At 42.4% G+C, this 16,455-nt stretch overlaps 1 protein-coding gene across 7 annotated transcripts in view; it reads left to right on the forward strand.

The window, feature by feature from the left end:
• The window catches only part of dcc (DCC netrin 1 receptor), a 427,309-nt gene that overhangs the window by 366,234 nt on the left and 44,620 nt on the right, over positions 1-16,455 (forward strand). The gene's annotated exons all lie outside the window — the stretch shown is intronic.

Consider the following 16,455-nt stretch of genomic DNA (forward strand, 5'->3'; position numbering starts at 1 on the left):
CCAAGTACTGTTCCAATTCTCAAGTCCGCATCTCGACAAGTACACTCAAATACCCGAATGTGTTCTTGCCCCTCCCACTTTATCGAGTATGCATCGGTAGCGGACTTGGGGCAACCACGTATCCCAGAATGCATTTCGTCGCAACGATGCCGGAGGAGAGGACTCACAACTATAAGTTACAAGTTTGGAAATACTGCTGTTTTAGTAGTACGGAATGTGGTTTTAAGATTATTTTATGTGAGAAAGTGGATATTAAAACTTAAAATCTGTGGTCGATTCATCACGATAGCGCGTAGTTTAAAATTTTCGGAGATGTGTCGTCCTGCTAACGTCATCAAGTACGCTGCTGTCCCAATTGCAGAATGACGGTCCTGCGTCCTCCCGTCCTAGAGAGACTGTACTCCCAAGTGGAACTTGCTAAGTCCGAACTGCCAAGTTCGTAAGTCCGAACTTGGTGTACTTGGTATTGAGAAACGGTGCTCGTTTGTCATCGGTCACGTGATTTCCACAAGAATAATACAAGCCTCGAATCGGGGCTTCATCTGGCACGCCCACTTTTGCTCGATAGATGCTCCGACCCCTCGAGTCGTTTGTCCCATCATTACCCAGGAGACAGGAGTTCCCGACTCGAGCTTCCCGTTGAGCTGCCGCTGCGTTCCCACAAAACGCGATGAAAATTATTTAATCGCGCCTCAAATGAAATCACGTCGCGCCAGACGCTCCAGTTTTGACGCTGGTACAAAAACCCCTTGACGCGGCAACGCGTCGAGCCTGTCCAACAGCAACATTTCTTCCGCCATTTCATTCTCTCGTCGACCGGAATGTGGTTTTAAGATTATTTTATGCGAGAAAGTGGATGTTAAAACTTAAAATCTGTGGTCGATTCATCACAATAGCGCGTAGTTTAAAATTTGCTCCAAAGTTTTTGGAGATGTGTCGTCCTGCTAACGGACGAGCTGAGATGGTGACGTCATCAAGTATGCTGCCGCCCCAATTGCATGCAGTGACAATCCTGCGCTCTCCTATCCTGGAGAGACACTATCTCAACACTGATAGGCTGTCGCGGCGCGTCTTCACGCGAATCCGCCGCAAAAGTTCAATTATTTCAACTCGAGCGATGAAGCGATGGGGCGACGCGATGAGAGCGATTTTCACAGCCAACGCGTCCATCGCTCCGCGCAATCGCGTCCATCGCGTCGCCCGGCAAAATGAAGCATGTAGCGTGATCTTGTTTTATCGCGTTTGGTGGGAACACACATCATGTTGGACGTTTGTTCTGCCTGGGTCACGTCAGCAAGACGGATTGTAATATTAGAGATTTCATTTACACTAACGTTTGATTTATGTCCATGTGGGTGTCCATGTGCTATCTATGTTGTGAATCGCGTGTGTGTGTGCGGCATGCCTCTGTGTGTGTGTGTGTGTGTGTGGTAAATAGGCGCAGCCAGGATGTTAAAAAAAGAAAAGTGGACATTAGAGACTTCTTTAGAAGTCAAAGTGTAAGTTGCTCAAATTACACCTATCCTGCAACACCCTCACTTCACCTCCCAATAAAGCAGCATCCACTGCAAGATTGTCCTCATCATTTACAAAGCTCTCAATAATCTTGTAAAGTGTCTGTGAGTTATGAAGTGCTGATAAATAAAATGTATTACTGTAGAACCTCAACGATGCAGAGATTTTTTTAAAAACTTACATTTAATGCCAAAGAGATAGCCTACACTTTTAAAATGAGGTCTGTTTACCATATATTCCAAAAATAAGTGTAAAATTGGTATTGTCATGGTCGATCACAGCAAAGGCAGCACTGAAGTCAAGTAATATTGTACCCACTAGCATCGAATTATCAATTGATGCTATCTGACATTTGTTGTCATTGCAGTACAGGTGGAATGACCAGACCTATAAGCATGTTGGAACATTGTAGTTAAATCATTGTGAGAAAAATAATCTTGCATTTGCTTAAATACAATCTCTTCCAATAATTTACTCAGAATAGGCAGAATGCTAATAGGCCTACTATTCGGACCACAGAAAGTTAATTTTGTATCTTTGGGTAAAGGAATGATCTTGCCCTCCTTCCAAAGTTTTGGACACACGCCACTAATCAGACATCTGTTGAATATGTGACAGATTGGTTTAGAAATATGTACAGCTGATAATTTCAACAGTCTACTATCCGAGTTGTCTGTACCAGCAGACAACTCGGGATCTGTGTTGGCTTAGTCAAATAAACTCCATTCAATTCAACAAAAGAAGTAAATGTAGATTTTTTTCCCCATGATTTCGTTGAGTACATTCCACATTCTCTTACTATCTGTACCACTATCAGAGATTCTCTTTTGAAAATATTTTTTCTTTTTCACTCTGTTCACCTTGGTCACATGATTCCTTAAAGTACAATAAAGTTTTCTGTCTTCAAGAGAGCCAGAAAGAACAGCAACCTTTTTAGCCACCTCCCTTTTAGCCATCAAGCTATTTAAATCAGTATCAACCCAGGGAGCACTTTTGGCTTTAACTGTAAATATCTTTAACGGGGCATGATTGTTAACAACTCTCATGAAATGATCCATAAATAAATTAAGGGAGGTATCCACATCATCAATGGCACATACCAAATCCCATTTAATGTTATCCAATTCATTTAGAAAATTCTCCTCATTAAATGCCCTATAAGTTCTTTTCATAATGATTTCAGGACAGGCTTTAGGTAGCTTTGTTCTCCTGGAGACAGCAACGCAGTTGTGGTCACTGAAGCCAACTGTTACAGAAACGGGTGTTGAGCACATATCAGGATTATTAGTGTAAATATGATCAATACATTTTGATGTTAAAGATCCTGTACTATTACTAGAAATTCTTGTGGGTTGATACATCAATTGAGATAAACCACAGGTGTCTGTCATAGATTTAAGCTTATTTTTGAGAGGACAATTATCAGATAGCCAATCAATATTTAGATCACCCAGCCAGTATAGCTCTCTGTTTGTCCAGCATATTACATAAACACTTCAACATCCTCAACCATTAAGTCGTGTCTTGGTTTCACAGGAAAATGATCACGTATGTAAATAGACATGCCACCTCCAAACCTGTTTCGATCATGTCTATAAATTGAAAACCCCCCTATATCAACATCTGAATTGTCTATGAAGCTGTCCAGATGGGTTTCAGAAATCATGAGTATGTCTATTTTGTTTAATTGCAAAAATAGAGAAAGGTCCTGAATTTTATTTCTCAGACTACGTATTATATTAATATGTGCAAGGATTAAACCTTTAGGTAGTTTATTTATACTGGTCATCTTAGTTGATGGTAAAAATATGTATAATCTATTTGAACATGTTGTACCATAAGTTGTTTTGTCATGATCAAGTAGGCTGCATCAGACTTATTGGTCTAGCACACAGACACACATGTATGTGCACAAACACTACTCTCGCAAAAAGATAAAATTGAACTTTAAAGCTCATTAGGCCAGTGAGTGACATTGTCCAGCCCTGGGGGTGATGATCAGTTTATCATACTTCAAGCTCGCTTTATCTCCTCTCTCTCTGGCAGCTTTCAACTTCGGCCACAGCTCTTTCCTCCTCAGTTGCACAGCTTCAGAGAAATCTTTGTTAATATAGATCTTTGTGCCCTTTAAGTTCTTGGCAGAAGAAAGAATCAGCTCTCTGTCTTTAATGCAAAGAAGTTTGACAACAATTTTCCTTGGCCTTCCCCCCTCCTGGTACTGACCAAGCCTCTGGGCACACTCAATGTCCATATTTGTTCCATCTAAGCCCAAGTCTTTAGAAAGCATTTGTTTCACCTTTTTCTCTGATTCACTCCAATTCTCTCCTTTCTCGTCAGCAATGCCATCGATTAAAATGTTTGTTCTCCTGCTCTGGTTTTCAATGTAGTCCAGCTTAGTGAACATTGCATCCAATTCCTGCTTGGAAGTAGTTATGGTTGTCTCAAATGCCTTTATCTTTGCCTCAATCTCAGAGCATCCCATCTTATTCTCTTCAAACTTTGCTTGGGTGAATTCCAAGCTGGTCTTCAGCTCCTGTACATCTCTGATAACGCCATCCAATCTTTTGTTAGTTCCATCCATGATCAGCTGAATGAAACATTTGAAGTTGTCCTGCTGCTGCAGTAGCATATCCTTATCTCTGTCTGCTGCTCCATTAACTGGGAGAGTACACTCATTGTGACCACAGCATCCTCTTCACAAGGGGTTGTTATAGCATTTTTAGGAGGCATGATGTACCTTACCAGGATGTACCGGAGGTTGATGAAAGTTGAAAATGTTGATGGTGACAGGTCTGTTAGTTAGAGGCCTAGTAGGCCCAAAAGCCCATCAACTTGAGCTACAGCCACAAGCTCAGCAAATAGATGAGATATCCACAATGTTGAGATAAAGTATAAATAAAAAGCAACTTGAGTCAGTTGACAACTGGATTCGAGAGTACCAGAAAGGATTCAGTAGATTTTTGTTAGATTCTAAGAGGCCAGATACTCAGAGGAAACTCCTGGCAGACATCTTGGGTTGTGAAGTCCAGACTTGGGGTGCTTTTCATTACGTTGAATTGTGCCTCCTCGTCTCCTCTCTCCTTCGTCGACCCGGAAGTTGTTTCCCCTCCGCCATGATGAAGGCTCTTCCAATTGCTTAAATGCACCTGAAGGAGACGAGGAGCGAGGAGAGAGGAGGCTCCTGAAGGAGATCAGAGTGAGGATACACTGGTGTAGCCTACGCAGAAGTCTTTTATTATTTAAGGGGCGTGTCGTATGTGGCACACGTTTGAATCATGGCGGGAGCAGGTCTTCACAAATGTAAGTAGTCCATGATCTTGTTTCTTGTTTCAACTGTGTCCTTTTAACAATTGTATCTGTCACCAAGAAATTAATGAAAATTCTTGGTATATTACGTTTTTTTTTTTAAAGCAAGGCTACAAGGCTGTTGGTTTAATCTACTACACACTCGTCCTCTATTATGCCTCTAACGGCATATAATTGAAACCTCATCAATAGCAATCAGGAGTAGAACAGTCTGACTGCAGATCTGACCATAATATCACATTTTACAGCTTTTACAGCTGTGCAAACATCATCAGTAATTGACGTCGCTTCAGACTGACGCTGCGGAGCGAGGATTTTTCATTTCGGAGTTTCGTTTCCTCCGTCCTCACGTCCCTTCCTCGCATCCTTCTTTCATGTCCTCGCTGGGCGGAGCTAAGACGCGAGGAGAGGAAGCAAGTGGAGGAGACGAGGAGACCAATTTATGGAATGAAAAGCACCCTTGGTAATCATTCCAGCTCTCTCCCTCTATTTTTCCCCTCCTCCTCTCCCATATCCATCCTTATTTTGCTACAGAGCTAAATGCTAAACAATGTGGTGAGGAGCAGTAATTCAATAATTGGCTAATTCCTGCTCAGCTTGTATCAGTGATTTAACAACAGCAGAGAGACCAGAAGAAGCTCCAGAGTAATTGAATTAGCAGACACACTGGGAGTGCTGATCACTGCTGACAGAACTCACATTTACAATGAGCTGACAGGATGCTGGAGTGGAGCAGTTAATGACAGAGAGGAAGATGTATGTAATGAATGAGAGATTCAAAGACAGTTAATAAGGGAAATAACATAAACTTTAAAGTCACACAAACAATAATACACTGAGTGTCACTGATTGAAAATTTAAAAGGTAAGAGATTTTGTTTATAAATAGTCAACCATGAAACTCAGGTAGCATTTCTGAAATAAACACCCAATCATGGAGCTCTGTGCTTTCAATGATGGGATGAAGTTAGATGTTGGTCTTTGTAGATTTTATTGGATTGATGCCGAAATTTGTCTCAGTTCCTTTTGATCAATTCAGCAACAAAGCTTTCAGAATATGATATAGCACTCATGTTTTTGGTCCAAACGTTATTCATATTCATCCATCCATGCATTTTCTATGCCGCTTATCCCTTTCGGGGTCGCGGGGGGGGCTGGAGCCTATCTCGGCTGTCAACAGGCGAGAGGCGGGGTACACCCTGGACCGGTCGCCAGCCGATCGCAGGGTACATACACACAATCATTCACACTCACACTCACACCAAGGGGCAATTTAGAGTCACCAATTAACCTAATGAGCATGTTTTTGGTCAGTGGGAGGAAGCTGGAGTGCCCGGAGAGAACCCACGCATGCACGGGAATAACATGCAAACTTCACACAGACCCGGGAATCAAACCTGCGAGCTTCTTGCTGTGAGGCACACGCACTACCTGCTGAGCCACCGTGCAGCCCTTATTCATATTCACATAACTTTATTTTAAATTCTAGTTGATGTCAGACATGTCAGACATGTCATATGTCAGACAGCTGTACCAGACCATTTTGGCTTGACCCGAAATAAAATTAAAGAACGAATATTTCAATCTGCAATGTCTCCTGTAACCTAGGATGAACATGTGTCTTTAGCATGAAGTATATTAGTGCTCACTGTGATGAAAAGTGTCTCAATTGTCACATAAATCTTTTGCCTCAATTGATTTAACAAGAACAACTTTGTATTTGCAGTACAGTTAAAGTCAGGGTTAGGGTTAGTTTGAAAAAACTTCATCTTAATTAGTTATTACTGAAAAATATCTTTACAGGCAACTCAATAATTTCTTTTGTGACACAAATGGTAAATTTGGTGTATTTATATTGCAGTTTTCTGACAATCACTCAAAAGCTTTTACATCACAAGTCTACATTCACCCATTCACACAATGGTAAAAGCTCAGTGTCCTCTGACTGACAGGAAGAACACATTTGGTTGATCTTTGACATTTTTGGAGCATGTTCACAGTTTGAGTTGTTTTGTGGGTTTTTCCTTTCAATTGACACTTTAGAAACATCACTATCAATCATGACTGCCTCAGCAGGCAACACTGACTTGGCCACTCTAGTTGCAGTATGACCACTATTTTCCTTAAACTCAGGCTGTGTTTTTGCCTCGTCTTGGTGACTCATTAGTCCTTCATGACTTTGTTCTCCTAATCACTGTCATCAGTGTTTTCCTCTTGTGACTCCTGCATCTTTCTCTGTGATTCAGCTGCTGTCAACTCTATGACTGCAACAGTGTCTCTGCTGCAGAAACAGCTGACTGGCTTTGATCAGCATTTTACTGTTTCTGATGTCACATGCACAGTATAATCAAAATCATAGATTTTTTTTTCTTTTTAAAAAACATTAAAACTTCTCCTAAAAGTCGCATGATTTAGATGAGGAGAGTCACAGCTGATGACAACTGTCTGTGTCTCCCCAGGTCTTTCTCCAAACATGACCTTTTTCGCAAGACTTATTAGTGACACCATGGGCTTGACAGTACCTTTAATCATTTCTTGGCTCCAAAGCAGCTAATTGACTTTGTACTGTCTACAAAAATCAAAACAGCACTGTTCATTCTAGATGCAGATTTAACACTTTCATTGCCAATAACTTCACCTACAGCTAGGTTACACTCTTCAATTTAGGTGTTAGTTTATGTCTGAGCCTCTTCCTACAGTAACCGCTACCTCCATAAACAAAAAGAACTTCTCCCCAAAACATTGATTTCTTTCAGTGTAACTTCAGCTTCATTATCAAAAGAGGTAGACTAGGTAGTGTTAGGCTTGCAGCCGCCAAGTAATAGGACCCAGAGATGCAGAAACCAGAGGCAGGGATTGTGTAAAACCAAGAATAATTTATGAACAAAACGAAGAACAGAAAACACGCTCAATGAGTGGATGAACTAACAAACAAAAGGCGCACTCAAATGGAGTGGAAGATGAAGCAAACAAAAGACGCACTCAAACGGAGTGGATGAACAGAAGAAACACCGACGGAATGGGTTTGACACGAGGCACGCGTGGAAGCGGCAGGCAGACACTGAAACAAAAGAAAACACAGCACAATAAATGGCTGGAAAAACGATGGACCAAAAACAATGACTTTTCTTAACAAGGAGAGGAAGACAAAGAGACTCATACTTACGGACCAACCAGACATCGACATGGAATGAGGAATAATCCGGCAACGAGGAAAGAAGGTCCAAGGGTGCTTTTCATTCCATAAATTGGTCTCCTTGTCTCCTCCACTCGTTTCCTCTCCTCGCGTCTTAGCTCCGCCCAGCGAGGACATGAAAGAGGGATGCGAGGAAGGGACGTGAGGACGGAGGAAACGAAACTCCGAAATGAAAAATCCTCGCTCCACAGCGTCAGTCCGAAGCGACGTCAATTACTGATGATGTTTGCACAGCTGTAAAAGCTGTAAAACGTGATATTATGGTCAGATCTGCAGTCAGACTGTTCTACTCCTGATTGCTATTGATGAGATTTCAATTATATGCCGTTAGAGGCATAACAGAGGACGGGTGTGCGGTAGATTAAACCAACAGCCTTGTAGCCTTGCTTTAAAAAAACGTAAATATATACCAAGAATTTTCATTAATTTCTTGGTGACAGATACAATTGTTAAAAGGACACAGTTGAAACAAGAATCAAGATTACATTTGTGAAGACCTGCTCCCGCCATGATTCAAACGTGTGCCACATACGACACGCCCCTTAAATAATAAAAGACTTCCGCGTAGGCTACAGCGGTGTATCCTCACTCTGATCTCCTTCAGAAGCCTCCTCTCTCCTCACTCCTCGTCTCCTTCAGGTGCATTTAAGCAATTGGAAGATTCTTCATCATGGCGGAGGGGAAACGACTTCTGGGTCGACGAAGGAGAGAGGAGATGAGGAGGCACAATTCAACGTAATGAAAAGCTCCCCATGTCTTTTATACTCTCCCTGATGAAGGCAGAGTGAATGCAGGTGAGTCGCCGTGGGAGGAGCTGGCAGCAGGTGAGGGGCTGCCCAGCCACAACTCCAGGGGTAGACAGACAGACACACACACAGGGAAAAAGGGAGAGGAGACACACTGGGAGAGACAGGAAGGCATGATCATAACAGTACCCCCCCCTCAAAGGTCGCCTCTCGGCGGCCTAGCCGGTCGATCAGGGTGTGTCCGATGGAAGTCATCGATGAGGGACTGGTCAAGAATGAAAGACCGGGGTACCCAGGAGCGTTCCTCCGACCCGTAACCCTCCCAGTCGACCAGGTACTGGAATCCCCGGCAACGACGTCTTACGTTCACTAGGCGGCGGACAGCGAAGACAGGATCCCTGTCGAGAAGTTTGGGGGGAGGAGGGGGGGGAGGTCGGTGGACACAGAGGGCTAGAGGAGACCGGCTTAAGCTGGGAGATGTGGAAGGTAGGATGGATCCTCATGGAATCAGGGAGCTTAAGGGTGACGGCTTGAGGGTTAATGATCTTGACAATGGGAAATGGGCCGATGAACCTGGGGGACAACTTCCGGGATTCGGTTTTTAATGGAATGTTCTTAGTGGAGAGCCAAACTGACTGACCTGGTTGATATGCAGGAGCTGGGGCCCTGTGGTGGTCAGCAGCGCGCTGTTTCACCTCCTGATTGCGTTCGAGGGCTCTGGTAGCCGACTGCCAGATCTCCTTGACCCTCCTCATGTGCTCGGCCACTGAAGGTACAGCAATCTCGGCCTCCTGTGCAGAGAAGAGAGGTGGCTGATAGCCCAGGGAGACCTCAAAAGGGGAGAGACCGCTGGCAAGAATAATTTATTAACAAAACGAAGAACAGAAAACGCGCTCAACGAGTGGATGAACTAACAAACAAAAGGCGCACTCAAACGGAGTGGAAGACGAAGCAAACAAAAGACGCACTCAAACGGAGTGGATGAACAGAAGGAGCACCGACGGAACGGGTTTGACACGAGGCACGCGTTGAAGCGGCAGGCAGACACTGAAACAAAAGAAAACACAGCACAATAAATGGCTGGAAAAAACGATGGACCAAAAACAATGACTTTTCTTAACAAGGAGAGGAAGACAAAGAGACTCGTACTTACGGACCAACAACCAGACATCGACATGGAATGAGGAATAATCCAGCAACGAGGAGAAGAAGGTCCATGTCTTTTATACTCTCCCTGATGAGGGAGAGTGAATGCAGGTGAGTCGCCGTGGGAGGAGCTGGCAGCAGGTGAGGAGCTGCCCAGCCACGACTCCAGAGGTAGACAGACCGACACACACACAGGGAAAAAGGAAGAGGAGACACACTGGGAGAGACAGGAAGGCAGGATCATAACAGGTAGAGTCTGGGATGAGTAAAGACTAAATGTGCTCTTTGCTCTAGATGGATTTAGGCCTGTAGTTTTTCAACATCTGGCCAAAATGTGTCTTGGATTTCAATTTGTTCCAGAAGCTTCTTGCGTGCATCTCACGCTTGGCTTTTCACATGAAGTGACTAAGTGTAAATGGGGATTTTGAGTTGTGAGCAGTTGTTTCAATTCATTTATGCAGTAGAATACAAGATACAAACAACAAAAGGACCTGCACATAAAAAACATTGCTTTGTAGTGCCACTAGTTTAATTCAATTCAATTTTATTTGTATAGCGCCAAATCACAACAGAAGTTGTCTCAGGACACTTTCCATATAGAGCTGGTACAGACCAAGCTCTTTTATCTACAAAGAAACCAACAATTCCCCCATGAGCAAGCACTTGGCGACAGTGGCGAGGAAAAACTTCCTTTTAACAGGCAGAAGTGATCAAAAACTCCACAGAGTACTTCAAAGAAAATTTTAACCAAACAATAATTTGAGAGCTACATCAGAAAATGATTTGTTGATGATGGGGATACTCCCCCCTACCTGTTATTTCAACATATCTTCAGTCTTTTGTTAGGGGCTTAAACTCCTTTGCAAACACAACAATAAATCACAGTCCCTCTTTGCTTCAAAATTGCTTGGGGTTCTAAAAGATGTTTTGCATCTCATCCAAGAGGCTTCTTCAGTTCTAACTGACTGGTGGAAAGTCTCAGGCATTAATCCTCTTGCAGGATCCTCTGTCAGGACCCGTTCAGCTATCATGTGAGTTGTTAGGGTCTCATGAGTCATAGGGCCCTAATTTCGACTCCACCGCCGACACGGCGCAGGCTATGCCGCCGGCGCAGTGGTATTTTTGAGTGGCGCAGGCAGGCGCACGGCGCACTTGGTATTTTGGTAAACCGAGGCGCCTTTCAGGGGGACACCCCTCTGGATGGATGGCCGCTAGGTAATAACGGCTATCCACTGAAAACGTGATGACGCCATATATCACACCGTCAACAAGACGGCAGCGTGGTTTTAACGGTGTTTTCAGCAGTGCTTAGTCAGTCATCGAACGCACACTGCGATCAATAATTAGCAACAACGACGATTTAATGCAGCTGTCTGAGTCAGCACATAGTCAGACCTAAATTTATATATTTTGATCAGTATCTCATCTGACGACATCGCAAGCGCGTTCGGCACGCGTAATGGTCACTCAACCTGACTGAATGTACACAGGTAAAACAGGGATGAGAACTAATCCGTTAACGTCGCTGTGCCAACCAGAAACAGCCGTGGCATCCTACAGAGCATATATACTGCATCTATCTAAGAGCACTCGAGAGACAGAGAGAGACAGACACATGGAAAAAATGCAAGTGATGATCGTTGTCCGCTATTACCCACGTCATTTCATTCCAAATACAAATCTTATCATTGTAATGCTTAACGTTATCTACAAAGATTGAGTACATCATTGCTTTGAGGAGGACGAGGAGGAGGAGGAAGATTTACCATCTAAGGACCTCATATTTAGACATCAGAATCAGAATCAGAAATCCTTTATTTATCCCTGAGGGGAAATTGTTTTTGTTGCAGTGCTCTTTACAATAGAATTAGAATAAAATTAGAAAAGAAAGAAAATAGAGAGAACTATACACATAAAAAGCAAATATAAAAAAAAATATTTATATTGAGTATATATATATATATATATATGTCAGGAGACATGATTGACGTCAGTCTCCTCGAAACTTGCCATGTGCCTGGCCAGCGGTGTTCTTAAAGGTGAGGCGAGGAGCTACTGTGATTGGTGAAGATTTGACTCGGCTGTGCTAAACCCAATCCACGCCTTCTCCCCTCCCTCTTTCTGAGTTGCGCCACTGGGTGGGACAGAAATGAGAAGGAGGTGGAGATGCGCCGGTGGCGCAGCGCACGAAAATACCAAAGTCTGCGCCGCCACGCCCCATCGGCGCAGCGGACCTGACTTTGCGCCGTGCCTGTGCCGCGCCAGTGGCAGAGTCGAAAATAGAGCCCATAGTGTTGATGGATCAATGGGTGTCAATGGGTGAGTCATAGTGTGAATGGGTAGGTCATTTACCCACCTGACCAATAGCCAACAGCCTTTCACACCAGGACTCATGTGACCCTGAAGCAACCTACCATCTAAGTGGAAGCCCTTAGCAGTACCATGACGTGGATGAATGAGGATATTCACATATTGCTATGCACTTTGGAATGAACAGCCTTCAACTGGTATGGGAGTATGAAAGGGACTTTCAGTAAACTTGCAGATTACAGAAACCATCTGCATTTCAATTTGAGATACAGGCAACACAGGATCATTCCCAACATCTTAGACCTGGGTTCTTCCATAAAAGGCCACAGAGCTGATAGAATTTTCCAAATGGCTCAGTATCAACTGCTCAATGAGACAGTGAGACAGATTAATTTCACCATCAACACGCTTAAATTTAAGATTGGCCAGATGCTTGAGGGACTGTCATCACATCTATCTGGTAATGTCCTGGTGGAAGTCTCCAAGTTTGTGGATAAGGCACAGATATCACAGCACATTGAGGACAAGGAACAACAGACATGCAAATTTCAAACATTACAAGCAAGTGTTGTTCTATCTGACTTGTTGACCTTGTAGGGGGGCAACAGAATCCAAGACAGTCTGACCGGTGTGGTCAAAAGAGAGTAGCTCATCTGTGTTAAACTGTGGATTAAAGATTGTGTTGTGCTGCAACACATTGATATCCTCAATCTCAAAGTTGTTACAGCCGGGATCATTGTACAGAACTAGATAAGGTAAGATAAGATAAGATAAGATAAGATAAGATAAGATAAGATAAGATAAGATAAGATGTTATCAATCCAGCCATAAGGGAAATTTGGGAAATGAATACAAAGCCATTGTGACCTGAAGCAAGTTTGCTAACATTCTGTTAACTCTCACTGAACTTACTGACACTCAGTTGCTGTTAACGTCCATTTCTTAATGTTCTATCTCTCTCTGTCCATTTGAGACTGTCCTGCCATTAAAAAACAGCAGCATTATCATTTCAGCAAATCCAAAGAAATGGCATGCATTTGCATTGAAGTGACAAAGACCTCTAGCAGCCACAGGAATTATAACTCTTGTCCTTTGAGAGCAGTAAGTAAGTAATTAAGTAAGTAAGTAATTGTTTATAATTCCTAGCAACATTAAACTTTAGTTTCTTTTAACAATGACCACATCTCTCTCTAACCTCAATCAAGTTATTAATATAATCATAGATGCAAGGGTCCTTTAGAGCTTACATTAACCTTAGCTGTGATATTTCCTAAATCCCAATTCCTAAACTTAATCAAACCTTAACCATAGATATGCAATATGAGAACATAATTTTATCTCATACGGATATGTAATGTTTTCTGTTTGAGACTCACAAATAATTTCGTCCTAGCAGTGGAGCAGAATATAAAATGCATATACAGTCGTCCTCAAAATTATTCATACCCTTGCTAATTCTTGAGATTTTTTAATTTAGTGACGAAATATTACATTTTTTTTAAGTTTGTGTATCAGTTATATGTGAACAACAATTGAACGAATGACAACAATATAAAATTTATGAAAATATTCATTTCAGGGGTATTTTATTGATGGATTCCCAAAAAATGCCATGTTCAAAATTATTCATACCCCTGACAATATTTCAACAAAAATGTACCAAATGTGGTAATCTTTGTCCAGTAGTTACTTTAAGGTGTCACAATGGAATAAAACCCTTTAACATTGTTGACCAAATGTTAAACACTGATTTAAAAACAAAAAAACCCCATCCTTCCAGAAGAGTATAAATAGGGGAAAAGTGCTCAGGTCATTCCCAATTTCTGGTCATCATGGTCAAGAAGAAGGAGCTCAGCGAGGACCTACGTCACCGTCTTGTATGTGCCTACAGTGAAGGAAAGGGTTATAAGGCCATTTCCAAGCAGTATGATGTCCCTGTGTCAACCGTCCAGAGCATCATCAACAAGCACAAGAGGTTCAATACTGTTAAAAACCTCAGTGGGCGTGGCAGAAAGCTTAAGGTGTCCTCTAAACTTGCCAGGAAAATCTGCCGAGAGGTCAACAACAACCCACAGACCACAACCAAGGCCCTAATTGAAATGCTTGATCAGGCAGGGACACAGGTGTCACGGTCCACCATCGAGCGAGTTTTGCACAGAGGAGGTCTCCATGGACGTACACCTCGGAAGACGCCGTTGCTCAGGAAGAAACATCTGGAAGCTCGCCTGGCCTTTTCTAGACGTCATCTGAAGCAAGATCCCAGCTTTTGGTCAACCATCCTGTGGTCTGACGAGACAAAGTTGGAGTTATTTGGCCATATGGATACTCAGTATGTCTGGAGAAAGAAAGGAGAAGCCTACAGACCGAAGAACACTGTGCCCACTGTCAAGTATGGTGGTGGGAACATAATGCTATGGGGATGTTTCTTCTCCAGTGGCACAGGGAATCTCGTCAAGGTCCAAGGAACCATGAAAAAGGAGGATTACATCAGGATCCTTGATGAAAATGTGAAGGAATCTGCTGAGAAACTCCAGCTTGGCCACAACTGGACGTTCCAGCAAGACAATGATCCTAAACACACTGCCAAGGTAGTGAAGGAATGGTTCAAAGACAATGATGTCAGCGTCCTAGAATGGCCAAGTCAAAGTCCTGACCTGAACCCCATTGAAAACTTGTGGCATCACTTGAAGACCAGAGTGATGGCTAGGAAACCGACCAATCTGACCCAGCTTGAGGCTTTCGCCAAGGAAGAGTGGGCCAACATCCCACAGGAGACATGCAGGAAGCTTGTGGACACGTACAAGAATCGCCTAGAAGCAGTCATAAAGAACAAAGGCTATGCGATTGACTATTAAAGAAAGACAAAGGACGAGGGTATGAATAAATTTGAGCATGGCATTTTTTGGGAATCCATCAATAAAATACCTCTGAAATAAAGATTTGTTTGAATTTTGTATTGTTGTCATTCTTTCAATTGTTGGTCACTTATAATTGGAACACAAACTTGAAAAATTGCATTCATTTCATCACTACATTAAAAAATCACAAGAATTAGCAAGGGTATGAATAATTTTGAGGACGACTGTATATGTTGTTCTGTAAGGCAATCACCCCTAAATTCCACCAAGCGCGTTCAGTGAGATCGCTGCCATTCTAGACAATGTCTGCAATTCCACCAAGCGCGTTCCATTTGCATTTTAAAAGTTTCCCTGAAGCAGCTATCTGCTCTGCTTTGCAGAAAATATGTGCTGAGTATATTTTTGACCGATGGCATGTCAAGCTGCACAGAGCAGACTGACCCAGTCAAGAAATTAGACACAGCAACAGTAAACCACCATGTACAGACTCCACTTCTTACATCAACATTAATCACAATTAAAACAGACAAGAAAATGCACCATTTATCTACAAAGCCTGCTTACCCATGGTAGAAGCACACATATCAAGGAAAAATGAGCAAGTCAGTAAAATCAGGCAGGCAAAACGCTCCTCTTCTGAAATGCTTCTACCATATCTGATATATTGTTCATCTTTTCTTCTCTTTGTTCACTTCTTCCACTTCAGTCTCTCTCCTTTAGTCTTTCCCCTGGCATCATCAGTGACTCTTACATTCTCTCTCAGCTTTTCCTCTAATTTCTTCGTAGTCTAGGATGGTTAATAAACACAGCAGATGGACATGTAATTACTGGCTGTCTCTCTCTTGCACGTTCTCTCTGATCAGACTAGCTGTGGCCACATGAAGAGTTTCATTTCTCACGTCACATCAAAGGCATGTTTCTGCCACGTTCAGGCGATTTTTTTCTCTCTTCTTCAGCAGGAAATGTCCCTTCCTCCTCTTTCTCTTTCTCTCACATGTATTTCATATTCAGCCAACACAGAAAGAAAAAAAAAAAAAAGAAAAGAAAAAAAGTACAAACTGCAAACTGCAAACCTGGCAGGTTTCAAGGTTTCTTTATGCATGAAGTTAATACATTATACAGTTGAATTTGAAATAGATTAAAAAAAAATCCACAAGACTTTCAGTGTGTAAATGACAAAATATGACTATTTTTTGGTTTTTAATTTAAGCAAAAGCAATGACTGTAGACAAGCATGGTGCATATATTCATGTTATATTATGTTTCTCTCTACCTATCTGTCTATAGTGGCATTTGAACACATTTTGAAGAACATAACCCACAACTAACAGTTCATACAGACTGTATTTAAATTTACATTCCTGACAGAAACACATTCT

The sequence above is a fragment of the Chaetodon trifascialis genome, chromosome 20 (genome assembly GCF_039877785.1).
Source record: "Chaetodon trifascialis isolate fChaTrf1 chromosome 20, fChaTrf1.hap1, whole genome shotgun sequence".
Lineage (NCBI taxonomy): Eukaryota > Metazoa > Chordata > Actinopteri > Chaetodontiformes > Chaetodontidae > Chaetodon > Chaetodon trifascialis.